At 45.4% G+C, this 16,916-nt stretch overlaps 1 long non-coding RNA gene across 1 annotated transcript; it reads right to left on the reverse strand.

Moving 5' to 3' along the window:
- Positions 1-3,953: 3,953 nt before the first annotated feature.
- Positions 3,954-14,855, reverse strand: LOC128325704 (uncharacterized). Its single transcript, XR_008307566.1, has 2 exons — positions 14,717-14,855; positions 3,954-4,634 (listed from the first exon to the last, which is right to left on the reverse strand). It is a non-coding gene; the product is annotated as an uncharacterized LOC128325704 (long non-coding RNA).
- Between the last annotated feature and the right edge of the window lie 2,061 nt (positions 14,856-16,916).

Genomic DNA, 16,916 nt, shown 5'->3' on the forward strand with positions numbered 1-16,916 from the left:
AGCAGGGCAAATCCTGTCATTCTGGATTCTTCTAGACTGTAATTGAGCATACTCAGACAATTCCAAAAGAAAAATACCAGCACTTAAAATGGTGAAGCCAGGTTCCCCTGTGTCACCACCTCATATGATTTTGTGCATATGCAGTGGCTATTCTTCATTACTGAGGAAAAATCTAAATGAACAGTGGCTACTAACAGTGGGTACTAACTTGTACATCAAAGAGATTTAAATAGCACTCCCTACTAAACCATTAATCTGGGAATGCGTCTGATTGAGTTGAGAGGTGTGTGTGTGTGTGTGTGTGTGTGTGTGAGAGAGAGAGAGAGAGAGAGAGAGAGAGACAGAGACAGAGACAGAGACAGAGACAGAGACAGAGACAGAGAGAGAGAGAGAGAGTAAAACCTTTTTCCCCACACCCATGTTTCACACAATCAGCTGCCTTCAATTCCCTGGCCCTCTGTCAGCGGCATGGACATGGCAGTGAGTGGGGAGGCTGACAGCACCTTTATCTCCATCTTCCCTTCCGTCTCTCAGGGCTTGTCCACTGCCCAAGGATAATGTCTCTGGCTGGCTCTCCTCATCAGCATTCTGATTATTATTGTTCTACAGCCCAAGCACATCTTGTGGAGGACCAAGCTTCTGTCTCACAAAATCCTGAGCTCCCAGGAGAACAAGGGGCATCCTGACCCTCTTTGCCCTGTCCACAGGTCTCCACAGCTTGTTCAGGCCTCCACAGTCGGTTCAGCCAACAAGTTACCAGCACTTGTTGACCCTACCTCAGCTGATCTCATCATCTGGCCCATGAAGGCACAGCCAGGCATGGCCTTCAGCCACCCCACAAATGGTACACACACACACACACACACACACACACAAACACACACACACACACCCCCAATGAAATGCACACATCCAATGAAATGATCAGTTTTCGTTGGGGACATTCCTGCCAGCGGGTATGACCTAAGTTCTGCCGGTTCCATGGGAGGCAGTTAAGTACATGTTCAGTATTCAGGTAGCAAGGATGTCTTCTGTTTCCAGCCACCAGACATTTTCTTCTCTTATCAAGTTGTTAACCATTCTTGTGTGTAGTGAGAAAAGTTCGTTTCATATATCATTTATAGCAGAGTTTTAACAAACAATGTTCCACATGTGGGTATCACTCAGGCCATTTTATACTAAGAAAATTCCCATGGAATAATACTTAGAAATATTATTTTCTCTTCTAATTAATTCTCCTGAAAATATTGGCTTGCAGTTACCAGAGGCCAGAGTCAATGGCAGAGTGTGTTTTGCTGCCTGCTGAATTATACTAGAAGGGAAGATGGAGTGCAGCACCACAGTAGTTAAAGATGTGATTTCCTCTGAGTTCACATTACCTTGAAGCTAAACTGTGGTTTGATATCTCCTGGTCAACTCATGTACTGGGGATTGTTAATTAAAAAGAGTTGCCCTACTCTATTAAGGCTCCCCATAGACTAATTATTAAAGTGCTGTGGACCATCACAAACCTACAGCAATTGAAAGTCACAAAAGGACTTGCTTATATTATGAGCCCTCAGTGCCCAGAAGAATTTTCTTCTGCACTACAGAACACACACAATGGGAAGTAGATTGCCTTCTCAATTGCTATTATGCCACTGACGGGAAGAGAGGAAGAGCGGGAAATTGCTAGAAATAACATACATATTCATTAATGTTTTCAACATCATTCTTGTGAGTCAAATCCCCTACAGGTACAAAAAGTCATCTTGTTAAGTTGCGTTGGTGAGTGGTATCCCCCCCCCCTCGCCACTTCATTTACCTACCCTGCTTCTACATTACATAGATTTGAATCACAAGCATAACACACACTCATTAAAAATCTAATCAGGAATAACTGTCATCAGAGACCCCCCCCCTACTTTCATGCTCAATCTAAGGTCAAAGAAGAAATGGATTCCAGATGCAGGATTTTAAGCTCTCCTGCCAGTCAGCTGCTGTAGTACTACAGTAACACCAGCCACTCTTCAAAAATGGCAAAACCAGACACACAAGGAGAACAAAAGAGAGCAGTAATACATATTTTCCAAGGTGCAGAACACTATGGGCACCTTCGGACGTACCTGGAACTGTGGGTACAGTTCCTGAGGGAAGCCTCAGGCTTCCCGTGATGTCTGAAGGTGGCCAATGTAAAGTAGTGGCTTTGCGGAACGACTTATGTATGGAAACTGTACCTCTTGTGGCTGCCAACTGTAGTAGACCTTCACTTAGCCCAGTGAGGTGATAGTGGAGGCAATGAGAGGGAATCAAGAAATATCCACAAAGTCGAAGTCGTTATGCACACGAGCAGCCCTACCCAAGTTAGGGAAGCCTTACCTGGGTAGGGCTACTCATGTGCAGCACCAGGATCAATCCCAATCCAGGTGCTGCCTTCCCCGCAGCCCCGGATTTTGTACCTGGGCTTTTAACCCGGCCGCGCGTTCCAGGAGGACCGGCCGCGCGCAGAGGCATATTTAGTGTATGGCAAGGCATGGCACGTCCCCCTCCCACTCTGGGCTGTGTGTTTTCTCCCGAGTAGAATTGCATCAGCTCACTAAACCTGCAAGCATTCATGTCACTAAACATCCTTAACCACAAGTGTTGTGGTCAGTTAATTTCTGATTCTGAAGCCATTGCAGGTCTGTCTATTGTAAATTAATAAATACAGTGAAGAGAGAAGAGGCAGACACACTGGGATCTAATGGGAGATCTCTAAGGGTTTTGCTATAGATGAGCAGGCCTTTCTGGCCCCAACAGTTCAACCATGTTGGTTGGTTTGGGTTTTTTTTACGTTTCTATCCTGCTGGAACTTGGAATAAACTGATTCAGAAATACCAAAGAAAGGGCTTCTCCCATGCAAGCCTTCATTAACTTGTGAAACTCACTGTTACAAGGTCTGGCTTTCAGAGCTTGGAAGAAATGTATTATTTATGAGCATTAAAAATACTGAAATATATTAAAGCTATATTAAGGGGTGTGCAATGCAGAAACAGGGGTGGGGGTGCTGGTTCTCAGGAAGTCCAGTGCACTGGAAAAGTATTATTGTGCAACGGGGGGAATAAAGAATGTCCTAGCTTTCTAAGCATGCATAGAATGTACCTTAGGGATGATGACTGAGGGAAGGCCTGTAAAGGGTCTTGCAAAATCTGGAAGTCCAGGGCAGAGTAAGGGTGGGAACATCTGACCACTTGATTCAATCCTTGATACAGTTGTTTTCAACGCAAGCAATTCTTGTAAGAGGATTTATGGTATCTCCTCTGGATCTCCTTAGATGAAGTGTTGAATAAGCATGGGGTTTCCCTCCTTAATCTGGCCTTTAGATTTGGTTTTATCAGTCTTTACTGTACTTCTCACAACAGCTAGCCAGATGCCACAGGGAAGCCCTCCAGAGAGGAATTCAGGGAGCTACTGCTTCTGGATAGGGAGGTTCCATCTAACCATCATGGCTAACTCATATGGGGACAGAGGTGGGAATACTACAGTAGCCTCCATTTTAAAATTCTGACAGCCTGGTAACCCTTTCTCAATATACATTCCCAAAGGCCACCCCAAAATCTTTTGATGTAAACCACCCTGAGCCATTTTTGGAAAGGTAGTATATAAATTGAATAAATAATAAATAAATAAATAAATAAAACCCCAGGGAGATCAGGAGAGGAGAAGCAAATATGGCTCCCCTTCCTTCCTTCCACTCCAGTCAGGGCTGGAAAAAGGAATATGAAAAGATTGAAATTCCTCTGTGAAAGGTCCTCTGTGTATCCTTTGGGCCAAGGATATACTAGCTATCACATTTTTTGAGAAGCACAAACCCAACTGACTTATGATGTTAGGGACAGATCTTTGTGAAGCCTGTGTTGTGCTAAAAGCCATATTTGTTTTCTTTATTTTGTTGTTTTTAACATTTTATTGCAATAAATTCCATAAACAAACAATGCATGTATAAATCTTTATTTTGTGATCCCCCTTCTGCAGTCTGAAGTGACATACCCCTGACATGGGCTTTATGCCTCAGTAAGAACTGGGCCATATTTGACAACAAATTTCAGAGAAAGCAAAAGTTGAGGTACATTTGGAAGACCCACCCTACTAATTTGTAACATCTACAGTGTAACAATGCCAAAGGATTCAGAAATTTAAAAAATGAATAAATAGCGAACATATTTCAGAGTGTTCCTGCCCTCCCACACACACATTTTAAAGTTGGTCTCTGGCAGTTCTTAACAAACATTAAACATTAAATCCATAACGTTTGTTTTAGAATTATTCTTTTCAGTTTGTCTCCAGTGAAAATAAACACACAGACACACACCCCAGATCATATGCAGATCCTCAAATCTGCTCCATTGGACAGAAACTTTATATCATTCCAAAGACTTTAGTAGTGATAATCTGCCAAGTCGAATCATTTCAGAGGATCCAAAAAATAATCACAGTCTGATCCATTGTCATAAAGATGTCAAATTAATTGTACTTTGCTTGGAGAGGATTATTTAGCAGGAAATTAGATTTCTATGGCTCTTCCTTGTCATTTCTGCAGTTGACAGCCTTCTTCCAGATTACAACACTAGTAATTTCCATAAAAGCCCTCTGTCTATTATCAGTGGAGCGTCATCCTTATAAACGAAGAAAAGGAGACTGGTAAATCATTATGTATTCTTTTGTATATTTTGGATCATCATCTACAGTAGGGATGTGCATGAATTGATTTTTTGTTTTGATTTGTACCTGAATCAAAACACCCCTGATTTGTTTTGAGTCTGTTTCCGAACCCCGAATCACCCAGGATTTGATTTGTACCCGAATTTTCTGAATCCAAATCCGAATAGATTTGGATTTTTAAAAGGGTCCTGGGGCCAAAAGAGTGGGGGGTGGTTGTTCCTAATGAGTGGAAGCTATCGCCCAAATTTCAAAGAAATTGGGCAAAAGGATTATTTTTAAAGAATTTTTGAAGTTTACACATCTTTAAGATTTTTCCCATAGGGAATAATGGGGATTCCTGCAACCTTATAGCTTCATGTGGGGGTCACCGGGGTGGCCCAGAGTTGGGTGTGGAAGGTAGTAGTGCCCAATGGATGCAAGGAAGCTACCACCCATATTTCAAAGGAATTGGGCAAAGGGCCAATTTTTAAATGATTTTTGAAGTTTACGAGTCTTTAAGCTTTTCCCCAGACAGAATAATGGGGATTTCAGCAGGCTTAATTATAACTCCCCAGGGTGGGGGTGGCACCAGGGTGTCCCAGGATGGGCTGTGGTGGGTGGTAGTGGCCAATTGGTGCACGGAAGCTACCACCCAGTTTGCAAAGAAATTGGGCATAGGGCTTTTAAAATGATTTTTGAAGTTGGCATGTCTTTGGGGCAGATTAGGGGCAGAAAGGGGGCTTCGGGGGCAGAAGGATGGGTCATATGGTAGTGCCCCAAGGGGTGCCTGCTACCATCCACTTTTCAAAGGAATTGGGCAAAGGGGTGATTTTTAAAGAATTTGTGAAGTTTGTGCGTCTTTAAGCTTTCCCCCCATAGGGAATAATGAGGGTTTCAGCAGCCCCATAACTCCACTTGGGGGGCACTGGAGTGTCCACGAGCGAGTGATAGTGTAGTGCACACAGGGTGCCAACCACCCCCATACCCACAAGCCCATGGGATACTGGGTTTTGTTGTTTCTGAGGTGTTCTGAGAGTAGATTATCTGGTAGCAAATAAGAGTAGATTCATTTTTTCCCCTGAATCTGCCCCAAAGATGCACAAACTTCAGAAATTCTTTAAAAATCACCCCTTTGCCCAATCACTCTGAAATCTGGGTGGTAGCAGGCATCCATTGGGGCACTACAACCCAACCCACTCTTCTGCCCCTGAAGCCCCTTCTCTCCCCCGAATCTGCCCCAGAGACACACCCATTGGGGTACCACCACCTGACCCACTGTGGCAATCGTAGGAGGCTCCCACAGGCAGAAAAATGGGCACTGTCTGTCCCCATTGTCCCATAGCATGGATGCAGCATACAACAACAGCAGAGCTTTGCAAAGAACAAGGTTTCCAAAGGTCACACACATCCACTTTGTCACTCACCACATCCATTGTGTCCCCCATCCCCCCATCAGAAATACAATTGATCTACACACAACAGTGTGAAACAACAACAATGAAATGCACAGCCCCATGTGCTCCCTCCCAATGCAGGGAAACTGCAGCAGCCAGCAACAAGCAAGCAAGCAAGCATAATATCACAGATGCAGTAGACTAGGGCCAACAACAGCATCAAATGTACCTGCTCTCCTGCCCCCAAGCATTTTTCATCCACAAGCTACAGACAGAGCTACATCGGTGGCACCCGGCCATAAAAGCGGGTTAAGTAAGGAAGGGTACAAAACAACATTCTGCCAGTGGAACAGCAAGGTTTGGCCCCCCCTCCCACCTACACAAGTAAATGAGTGATGATGACAACAACGGCACACAATTTTTGGCACTTTTTTGTTGTTAACATTTCTGCAAGCCTTTCTGCAAGCCTTTTTTTTTTGGTTGACATTTCTGGAGCCTGTGGCACCAGCACAACCTATTGTAGGTGCAAGCAATCTAGTTTGAATAAAAATGCTGCTGCTGCTAGAAGTCACAATATGACCCAATCTTCATTGCAAAGAGAGAGAGAGTGTGTGCCTGTCCTGTGCCCATCCATGAGGTCCCCAAAATACAGGCTTAACAAAAAACCATCCAAGTCATTTGAATTGCATAATATATATACTACTAGACTTGAGATTGTGTAGGGGAAACACATAGTATACCTGTTTGTGTGTGCTCTGTGAAAGGGTTAGTGGGTTTAGGGTTAATTTTTGCCATGGCCTCAGAATGCTGCAGTTGGGGTTGGGGAATAAATGGGCGCAGGGAGGAGTCTAGAGTCTGAGCCTTCCTGCCCACTCAGAGCCTGCAGGCTGCTGGTCACAGAATATCGATATTATGGGCACAGAGGACTGGAGGACAGGCTTATGTTTTTTAAAAATGCAAAAAAAAAGATCTTTGGATTGGGAAAAAAAGACAGAATTGTCTTTTAAAACCACGAGGCTATGCTACCCTTCTAACCACCTACTAGTACTAGCTAATGGGGATCCCTCCCACACAGAACCCCTGTTTGAACTTCTTCTAAACTAAACAACACACAACTTTTTAAATTCAATTGCATCCCAAAACCTTCCTCCAAATGGGGGGACACCCCAAGAATACAGAATTCCAGAGGGTGTGTGTGTGTGTGTGTGTGTGTGTGTGTGTGTGTGTGTGTGTGTGTGTGTGTAAATGGTTACTCACTCAGTCTCGTGTTTTACCCACGTTGTGTCCAGTTGTCCATTTCGACGGTCTGGTCTCTGAGTCTACTCTTTCTTCTTCTTCTTCTTCTTCTTCTTCTTCTTCTTCTTCTTCTTCTTCTTCTTCTTCTTCTTCTTCTTCTTCTGTCTTCAGATTTGGGGGAGGCTGGAGGGGCTGGAGCAAAAATCTCAAAAATCTACGGGGGGGGGGGTTGGCTGGCCAGGTGGCCAGTTGCCACAGAGGCTGGGGCTGGTGGCTGGCACAGACACAGCAGGCACTGGCAGGCAGTGGTTCTCTCAGCAGCAGGAAGGGGGTGAAAAAAGAATTCTCAGGAACAAAAAACAAGCAACGCAGCAGATATAATCCATTCCCAGGCTGGGATGCAGCAGCAGGGGCAGGCAGGCTGGGTTCAGGCTGGCAAGGCAGAAGGCAATAGCCATGGCATGGCAAGGCAAAGCAAAGCATTGCTCTCTCTCTTTCCTCCCACGAGGCAGAAAGGCAGAATGGTTGCTGCTCCCTCTTTAAATCTAATCGAAAATCCCTCCTTGAATTCCACCTCACCCTTGTCCCTTCTTCAACCCTTCCCTTGGCCAATGTGGGGTCAGTCAGGAGTGGCAAGAGCCAAAAGAGTCAATTTGGAACCAGGAGGGAATCGTCAGCAGATCAGCCCATGCTTTTGTTCACTGATCTGAAGCTTGGAAAGGCAGGAAATTCAAATAGATGTCAAACACAAAATGGAGACTACACAGAGATCGCCACAAAATGGAGGTCAAAAAGATCAAAACCTTTGGCTCCGAAATCTGGGCAATTTGTTTTGGAGCCGAATCTTTCAGGACTTGCAGATGGGCGATTTGTTTTGTGCACAAATCACCTGAAACAGGCAGATTCAGGTACAGATCGTTCTGTACCCGAAATATTTTGCACATCCCTAATATACTGTAAGTTAAATCCACTGAGCTGTAGTAAAAAAAGCATCATGGAAGGAGAGAGGCATGCTGCCCTCATCTCCTTGGAGGAAGGGAAGGATACAAATGTGTGAATGAAGAGGAAGGAGAGACCAGCAATAGTTTTGCTAAGTGGTCAGCCGATATTGGCCAATATTTGAGAACATTTTTACCCACCATGAAATAAGCTTCTTCTTTTGGATAATGTTTTGCACCCTTGTGAAATGGTATAAAACAGTTCTCAAGGAGGCAGGCATTGGGAAAGTGGAAAAGGGTCAACTTGCCAAATGGGGACAACATTCCCTTGCATTAGGACACAGCCAGATAAGCATTCCATTTATAATAATGCAGTGTAGGGGAAGGACATTGGGGTGCACATTCCAAATGTGCATTCTTTTTAAAGGGAGCCCCTGGTGGCGCAGTGGTAAAAACTGCCGCCTTGTAGCCAGAAGGTTACAAGTTCAATCCTGACCAGGGGCTCACGGTTGACTCAGCCTTCCATCCTTCCGAGGTCGGTAAAATGAGTACCCAGAATGTTGGGGGGCAATATGCTAAATCATTGTAAACCGCTTGGAGAGCTCCAGCTATAGAGCAGTATATAAATGTAAGTGCTATTGCTATTGCTATTGCTATTGCTATTGCTACTGGTCCGTTCCAGAAGAGTTTACTCTTCCCTCCCTAGCAGCAGCAGACCACCAGCAGCATACCAGGGAACAGTGACTACATGCAGCCCCCAAAATGCGAGGGGAAAGTAGGATGTAGGGAGTTTCCTAAGGCCATTGTGATTTCCAGCCAACTTCAAGGCACTGAGGTAAAGTTGCCGTCCTGAAACTGCTATTGTCATGAACCTCGAGTCTCACCGAGGATTCTCAGGATGAAGAGGTCATGAAGCCGGATCCTGACATGGATGACTCACAAGATGAGGCACCCCCACCTCCACCATCAGAAATGTCTGTACCTGCTGAACCTCTCAACACTCATATGGTTGTCTTCTGAAGATCAATCAGAAGCATCACAATCCCCACCAGCAGCTTCTCAGCTCCATCACAGCCAGTGCTTGGGAAACAGGGCACAGCACCTTTAAGAGCTGGAACATTTCAAGCTCAGGCGGGGCTGCACTGCTGGCTCTATAAAGGCTTCAGTTTGCCTCTAATGTTTGCTGAAGCGAATTAGGCCACCTTTGGATGTGACGCAGAACTGCAGGTCCAATGGACCCACAGTTTCGTGCCCCCATCCCCCCGCTCTCCAATTTGCATTCATAGAGAGAGTTCCTTCTCTGCAGAGGAAGCCCCAACAGGTGCTTGGGGCTTCCTCTGCAGAGGAGGAACTCTCTCTCTGAATGGAGACAGGAGAGTGGGAGGAGGGGTGCTTCTTGCCTCCAAATTGCTGGTGGATTGCTTCATTACACACTTGTCCCACCCAAACACAACAGTTATTAGTCCTTAGAGGAAAATTCTCTTTGGCAGCAACAGAAGCTTCCTTTCAGAGCTAGCAGAAGCTTTGTGGGGAGGGCCACAGCATGAAGGGAATGGGTTAAATTAACCATGTCCATGCACAATTGAGGGGCCCATTACTTTTAGAAGATGGACACATACATTGTGCATGTGGCATCATGTCTGTTGTGCCACTAAGCTACACCGGTTTATGCTGAAAAACAGCACAAGGGGTATGTTTTTATCTAAGCTTCTCAATTCAGTGGATGTATGGAGACAACATTATCCAAAAAAAGAGAAAGCTATAGTAATATGACCACTAAAGAGTTAAATACTAGAACTTATATTATGGACTGGTGTTAGAGACCACCCTGGATTTTTCTTTTTTGTTTCATTCAGTTTCTAAATTACTCTGCAGTAAAGAAGCATGTTTGTTGACTGCAAATACAAATGACTAAGTATTGATTATTTCTGGAGCACACGCTCCTGTACAAAGGAGGTCAGACATGGATCTCATCACAGCAGTCACCAAGACATCTTTTACACACACACACACACACACACACACACACACACACACACACACACACCACTGTCACATTCTTCTTGCCAGTTCATGGCTCATACAAAGACTGAAGTTCTCCTTGCTTCCTCCTCAATAATAGTGCAAATCAACAGGGTGAAGATTGGCAATACAGTCCTATCAGACCATGTGTGGGTGGAGTACAAACTCACTCCTAGAGAATCAGATGGGAAGGGGGCGGACTGGCAACTGAATTGTTCTCTCCTCTTTAAAGAAATTAACGTAGAAGTGATCCATGAAGAAATAATGGATTATTTCAAGCATAACCTTACTTGTGGTGTGGGAAAGGAATTTATATTGGCTCTAAGATCAGATATGATCTGATAGCTCAAGTAATCACAAATATCTTAACTTTACAGAGATTGCAACAGAATTTACCAAGGGAGGAGAGCTGGTTTTGTGGTAGACCCCTTTGCTAAGCATGATCTGCAGTGGTTTGCATTTAAATGGGATACTGCACGGTAAGATATTTCCCTTGGAGGATGGGCCGCTCTGGGAAGAGCTTGCATGCAGAAAATGCCAAGTTCCCTCCCTGGCATCTCCAGATAGGGCCAAGAGAGGCTCCAGCCTGTAACTTTGGAGACGTTGCTGCCAGTCTGTGTAGACACTACTGAGCTAAGTGGGCCAATTATATAAGGCAGTTTCCTATATTCCTAAGTTTTAGAAATTTCTGCAGGGCTAGTATCAGAGGTTAGCAGCATAGGGGCTCTCAGAGGAGTCCATTGCTGACTGATCCTGAGACCACTTCTATGCTCAGACCCTTTGTGTGATGGTGGCTACTCTCTTGAGACCCATTTAGGTAGAAGGTGGAGCTAGCCCTCTGTATGCTTCTGATAAGTCGCAGAAGAAAAAGAATTAAGCAGCTGTCTCCATATATTTATATCTAAAGTGCCTTCCTAGATCATTCTACTGTTCTTGAGGAAATAATGGACATGATTAGGGATGTACAGAATGTTTTGACTCAAAGCAGGCCATTTTGAGTGTTTCAAGCTCAGAACTGAACACTCTTTAAATAAAGGGCCTGTTTTGAGCTTGGAGCAGAACCAACCCATTTTGATCAAAATGTGTTGATGTTGGGTGCCTTCCTACCTTGAGATGTGGCTTGTTTTGTTTGTGAGATAGTGTTGTGGTGAGAAATGGACAGTGGTGGTTTTTTTTGTGTGTGTGTAATATTTCTTGGAGATTGCGGTGATGAGCTCCATGTCTAACCTTGAGACTAATTTGAGCTTCACTCATTACTCTGGTCTGCTCTGCAGGCTGCATTCTGCATTACAAGGTGTACTCACTCAGTCAAAATGTGGCTGAAGTTGCTCTAGTTGGGCATATGGCTGTGCTTGCTGCTAAGGGTGCTGCTGTGGCAGCTGTTGCAATGTAAGGAAGTAAAGAGTCATAATTGTGTGTGAGAGCAACTTGTGCCAGTGATGTAACCATAGTACAGGCCCTGTGGCTGGCAGTGGATTTTGGGTCTGTGATACTTTTTTGTCATTTTTTGACTGTGTTTGAAATGTGTGTTCTGTATTGGGAGGGAGATATTCCCATTTACTGTGTGCTTCTGCAGTGTTTTCCAAGGCATTGCATTGCAAATTGCAATGTAAAACTTGTGTGTGCACTCTTTGAGTGCAGCTTGTTCCGGTCATACAGAATAATGGGGACACCCACAACACTCCATTGTTCCCCATGGGTAGTTCCTAGAGACATCAAAATGGGTTGTGTGGTAGGGTATGATGGGTGCTACCTACCAGCCAACCCACAAAATAAATGGGCAAGCAGGTGATTTCTAACATATTTTTAACCTTTCCCCAACCCCTAGGATCTAGGGATATGTGAGCTGGCCCGAAATCAAGCCAGCTACCAATCGAACCAGTTCAGTTCAAAGGCTCAGCTTTGGACTAAACTGGGTCCAGTTTGGTCTGAGGTTGAGCCGAGCTGCAAGGGCCAGTTTGGGCCCAGTTCAAGGGGGTGGGGAGGGGGCTTCCCAAGGCAATGTATTAGTCAGAAAAACTGAAGTACGTACTCGTGGCTATGGCAGCTGCAATGGGGGCTGTGGTAGCTCCCCCATCACCGCTGGCCTCCCACCACCACCAAGTCTCCTGGGCCCGGTTTGGCCTGTGCACATGGTCATGTTTTTGGCCTCCATGTATGTGGTCATGACAATGGACCGTGCACATGCATGATGGAGGACAAAAACATGGCTGCATGCACACACAGAGGGCCAAAACAGGCCAGAAGGGCTGAAATGGCTCCGGGAGACTTGGGTGGAGGCTAGTGGGGGTATGGGAAGCTGCCACAGCACCTCACCCCACACACGTGACTGCTTCAGCTGCTGCCAGGAGTAAGTACTTCAATTTTTTGACTAATATATCACTTTGGGAAGCCCCCTGGCCCCTTGAACCGGGCCTCAACTAGCTCAAATCTGAGCAGAGCTAGACCCTGGTCCAGCGGGGGACAAAACTAGTTCGGATTTGAACCAAAATGGAAAAACCATTTTTGTGCACATCCCCAATAGGATCCCCTTAGGATTCCTTAATCATTTTATTTTTAACAACATTTTAACCTTTCCCCCAAACCCCTATAGGATTCTATAAGAGTTTTAGGGAAAGGTTAAACAATTGTTAAAAGTTACCTGCCTGCCCATTTATTTTGTGGGTTGGGTGATAGGTAGCACACACCATGCCCTACAACACAACCCACCTTGGTATCCCTAGGAGAACCCATGGGGAGCAATGGGGTGTTTTGATCTTCCCCTTTGTTCCCTATAGCCGGCGGAACACTTGAAATGTTTTGAGTTTGTTCTGTGAAATCAACTGGGTTTGGCTGCTGTTTCGACAAAAGGTTTCGGCCATTTGCATTTTGTTTCGAGCTTGAAACAGAACATAAAATCCATTTAGTTCACATCCCTAGAAATGATCAAATGATTAAGGAATAATAAGGTGCTCAGCAGGGATGGTTTTGCTGCTGAATTTTGTCAAAAGAAATTGTCATACTTTTAGCACAACCTCCTAACTTTGATCTTTATAATGAGATCCTTTCAAAAGAAAATATCTGCCTAATATGGAAAGAAGCATGCATTAAAATCCTCCCTAAGATAGAAAATGACATCACTATTGGAGGTCTTCTGTCCTGGTTGCCCATGGGACAGTGGCAGAGGCTGTTTCCCAGGACCTTAGCAAGTTGGTCAGAGGCAGCGGTCAGAGGCAGACTGAACAGTAAGTACCTCTGAGCTCAGACTACCCCTCATAGGCTCCACCTCCCTGCCTGGCGAGTGGAAGCCTTAAAAGGACATCTTTCTGGAGTCTGACACTTCTCCTTCACTTTGTCTGTTCCTGCTGAGCTTGTTGCCACCAGAACTGGTGTGCAGATGTAGGGAGGTGCAATGGTATGGGAGAGGCTGGCCCTGTAGCGGTCTCAGGTTCTGGGAGTATTGCCTCAGGCCACTCGGGCATTGGGAGACTCCAGCTCCAGGATACTCTTAGGTTCTGGTCTGGAATCAAGATTCAGGGCTACTATTGGTCCTGCCTCCTCAGCATCATCACTATTGCGAGTGGAAGCTGTGTCAGACTGGGCCATGACAGCAGGATCTTATTGTCCAACATCCTTCTTAAATCTGGACATAAAAATCTTTGTCTTCCCAACAGCATTAAGGCTTAAAATGTTATCACTAATTAAGGCACTTATGACTAGATTACATAACAATAACCAGATCATGTCGCTTCATGCCTAATAGACACATTGCTAACACAAGATACGCATGGAAGACTGTCCACTATGACAACCAAAAACACTGTTTATGTCTGTTTTGTCCCTTGATACTGAGGAAACCTTTGATTGCCTGGGCGTTTTTCACACAGGGCTTTTCGCTTGCATCTTTTCCAGAATGGAGGGTGTGCATTCACATTTTGGCCAGATTTACCCCAAAGTCCCTGTGAACTAACGGGCAACACTTCAACCACAATTTGGATTTTTCATTGCACGTTAGAGTGTAGCCCAATTTATATCCAGGGTAAGAAAAACATCCATTTTTTGCATTGGTTATTTGGGGCAACTTCAAACTCAGAGTACAGCCTTGCAGTAAAGCCTGCTGTGTGAAAAATGTCCCGGGGAGCACATTCCTACAAGAATTACTTTGCACCATGTACTCTGGGCTCTACTTCCTCTGGGTAACTGAGGCCCATTACTTTCAGCCATTAGCACAGGTTAATGGCAAGGCCAGTCTTAGGCTGCATTCAGACGTCGCAGGAACTGGCTTAGAACTGCAGTTTGCAGTTAACATTCTACACTGGGGGTCATGTCACAGACAATCCCCCATTCCCAGTTTGGGAAACTCCCGAGGAAAGTTAGAGTTTTCCCTCCCACTTTTTAGTCCTCTGAGCTTGATTCTGCCCCATTGTATAGCCATGCCAATGAGTACAGCCTGTGGGCATGGCTGCACAGCTCCAGGAAATCACTCACGAGGAGGGGGGATTTCCTACCCGTCCAGTGCATCCAGCACAGACCTACCACCGCGATTGCTGCAAGGATTGCAGATTTCAAGCAGTGCTCCCTGGTAGTGCTGCTGGCCGTTTAATTATAAGAGCAGCAAGGCGTGGTGTGCCTGTTGGGAGGCAGAGGAAGTAGGAAGTGTGCAGGGAGAGGCATGGCATTCGGTCAGGAAACACACCATGGAGTGCTGGGTAAGTCCTAGAGTGTAACCGCTGTTGGTGCTGCTTCGAGCTGACCTCTTACTGGTCGCATAAACTGTAACCACAGTTATAGTGGCGGATGCATGCAGACAACATGACGGCCCCTTCGAACAGTGATTTAGAACAGTGAAACTGAGGAGTAATCCCAGCTCCATATTCCAGTTTGGTAAGTAAACTGAACCCTGTGATTTGGTTGTGAGGCCGTGGTTGCATGCATTCAGACATCACATTAAACTGGAGTTACAGGTTTGCCGGTTTTGTGCAATATCTGAATTCAGCCATAGGGTCAGCAACCCAGGAAGCTGACTGGGGTGCCCAGTTCAAAGGGTGTCAGTCTCCAATGTGTATAGTGCTGGTTTGTTTTGCCACTTGAGATGAAAGGCAACATGCCACCTGTCCTACGTCACTGATGCTCCCCCCTGACTCTGGTGCCTGTGTCACCTCCTGACATCAGCATCAGCCCACCTCCCTTGCTGGCAGCACCCTCTTTCCCCTTGCTAAGCTGGCCTCACCTTTGGGCCGCTACCAGAGCCGCTAGGGATGTACAAACAGGTTCGGTATAGAACACGTTCAATATCAAACGGGGCCAGTTCAGTGGTTCGTTGTTGTTGTTTTTCAAAAGGTATCTCCCCCCCCACCCCGGGTTTCACCTCAGTGGTGGTGGTCATTTTGGAGGCCGCCACTCATGCCCAGGCTGGCGGGGTGGGGGGAGAGAAACTCTGGAGACAGACACATCCCGCACACGTGGTCACAAACATGCTCCCAGAGTGGCAGTGGTGAGTTGTATTTCTTTTTTTTAAAGTAAAAAAAAATTATTATTATTATTTTAAAAAACACAAACCCCTGAACCCAAACAGAACTGAGGGGGGGCGTGTTTGGGGGAGCATCAAACCAAACATGTCCCGTCCAGTTCAGGTCCAGTCTGGACTCAAACTGAACTGGGCAACCTGGTTTTGTGCACACCCCTAACTTTTTGGTTTTGTATATCAGTTGCGTCAGCAAATATGGAGCTTGCTTGCAGTGGTGGTCTCTCCTCATCACTGCTGCCACACTGGCTCCAGTTGCTGGCTAGCTCACTCACTTGGTCTTTCTCCCTTCAGCAAATAACAAACTTGTCTGCTTTCTCTGTTCCTTCAAACCCTAGACACTCAGATACCTTTTCAGAAGTGATTATTTCCCTGCCTTATGTATACAGATAAGGCAGATGTCTTTTATGGATGTCCCCCTAGAACTAGGTCCATTTCATCTAAAATGTCTACTGCTAAGGGAACAAAGCTGTTTTGCCTAACAATATCCACTATATCTTGTACTGATTACTATTTTATGCATTATTTTTCTGTGTGCTGATTACTATTTTATGTATTATTTTCTTGTTAGTATATTTGATGTTTGTTGTTTCTTCAAATGCTGAAAAAACCTTGAAAAGAAAACAATAACACACTAAAAGCTTCATTTGCATTATTTACCATAAGGCATTTTATGTGGGAAAGTGGGACAATTCATCAAAAGCTATAGGAGAGTCCATGTTTCAGAGGTAAAGCATATACTGGGGATGCATAAGCTCTCACATTCAGTGGCTGGGGGAATCACAGCACTGCATGAACCAATGGTCTGACTCTGTATAAGGCATCTTTCTACGTTTAAATAACTAGGCAGACTGAGAGCCCTTTCTCACGAGCAGTGGGAAAGGGCAAAAGGGTTAGCAAGGAGGAAGCTCGAAAGAGCTTACCTCCCTGCAGACAATCGAGGGTGTCCTCTTTGGTAGGTGGATCACACGTCCAGATGACCACTGGTGGCTGCCAGTAGCTCAGAGGGCCAGGATGCTGGGATGTGTCACCCCATGTCGCCATGCCCCCTGGAGCTCCAATAATGCACTGCATAAGCTTGCAGTGGATTATGGGGATCCCCCTCCCCTCCCTGAAGGTGCACCCCGAAGATGCTCCCCGAAGTTGCTGGCAGACGATCACAAA

Source organism: Hemicordylus capensis, chromosome 5, assembly GCF_027244095.1.
Source record: "Hemicordylus capensis ecotype Gifberg chromosome 5, rHemCap1.1.pri, whole genome shotgun sequence".
Classification (NCBI taxonomy): Eukaryota; Metazoa; Chordata; class Lepidosauria; order Squamata; family Cordylidae; genus Hemicordylus; species Hemicordylus capensis.